Here is a 1267-nt window from a genome sequence, read left to right as displayed (position 1 = left end):
CATGTATTTGTTACATAAAAGTTTGTAGTAAGCGTAAATAGCATTAATTTTTTGTGTCCAGCAAAACAGAGTATCGAAGATGCATGTATGCATTTATGGGAATCAGAGAAAGAATTTTATAAATGTGACAAATAGATAATGATGAATTAAAAATGAAACGAAATGAAAACTAATAGGAATGAAATTAAGTATGGAGAGTTCCTATTACACACATACAGAAATGCAATGACTTATTTTTCATTTAAAAAGAAGTATCGTAATTTTTTTCTTATAACGAGTATAAATTGTCAAATAAATTTTTTCAAATGTACTTTACTGATTTTTAACAAATGTTTGTTTATAAATGTTGTGTTCGTTAACCATAATTTAGGCTATTAATTTATCAATGTGTAACCGTTTGCATATTAATTATCAATTTGTAATGTTAGGGTCATGGTTCGTACATCCACCACAGCAGGGCTTTCCGAGACTATTCCACTAGTACCTCTTATTCTGTTTAGTCTGTAATCTTGCAATTTACGATTAATACCGAATACCAAATACTGGACACCTTGTGTGTCACACGTAGCCGTAGCCACTGTATACCAATGGTGACACTGGTGACAAACTTTTCCTCGGGCGCATGCCAAAAATTCACGAATTCAAATTTATGGATTTGACGAACAGATTTGTAAATCATTTACTGGGGCATGTGTGCTCCTTTAGTTTTCAACTCTATCCTTTAACTTGGTCAGCCCTGATATGGTATAAGCCATAGCTCCATAAGATGCAGAATTTTGAAACGGATAAACAATAAATTAAAGTATACTCTTTTTATGTAATAAACTTTATAAAGCAGAACAGTATGATAATTGTTTTGTCAGTTGCTATTATAACAGTGGGATATATTCATCTTTACACTTATCCTCCGTGAATTAAAAAATTGTCTTTTATCTTTTAACACGTGCATATATATGCATTATTACTAATATATATGTGGCCGAAGAGAGGAAAAGATTATTCTGCTCTTCTTCTTTCAATATAATTTGATAAGTACTGATAAGTACGAACATACTACTGCTCGATTTTCCCTTTTTCGCAAGTAAGAATTAAAGTAATTAAACGAGGAGAATCGAACGCTTGACTGATAAAGATAAAAGATAATTCTGTTAGCTAAAGAAGACCAATGATCGCTTCTTTTTTCTTACTTCGACCGCATGATTGACAGCTTACTAATTATTTAAAAAGAAACTTGTTTCCTACTATTTTTAATCTACGGCTATACACA

The sequence above is a fragment of the Ceratina calcarata genome, unplaced genomic scaffold, assembly GCF_001652005.2.
Source record: "Ceratina calcarata isolate Rehan_Ccalc_2016 unplaced genomic scaffold, ASM165200v1 scaffold486.2, whole genome shotgun sequence".
In the NCBI taxonomy this organism is placed as follows: Eukaryota; Metazoa; Arthropoda; class Insecta; order Hymenoptera; family Apidae; genus Ceratina; species Ceratina calcarata.
The sequence above is the reverse complement of the archived record's forward strand: the minus strand, read 5'-3'. Positions refer to the sequence as shown.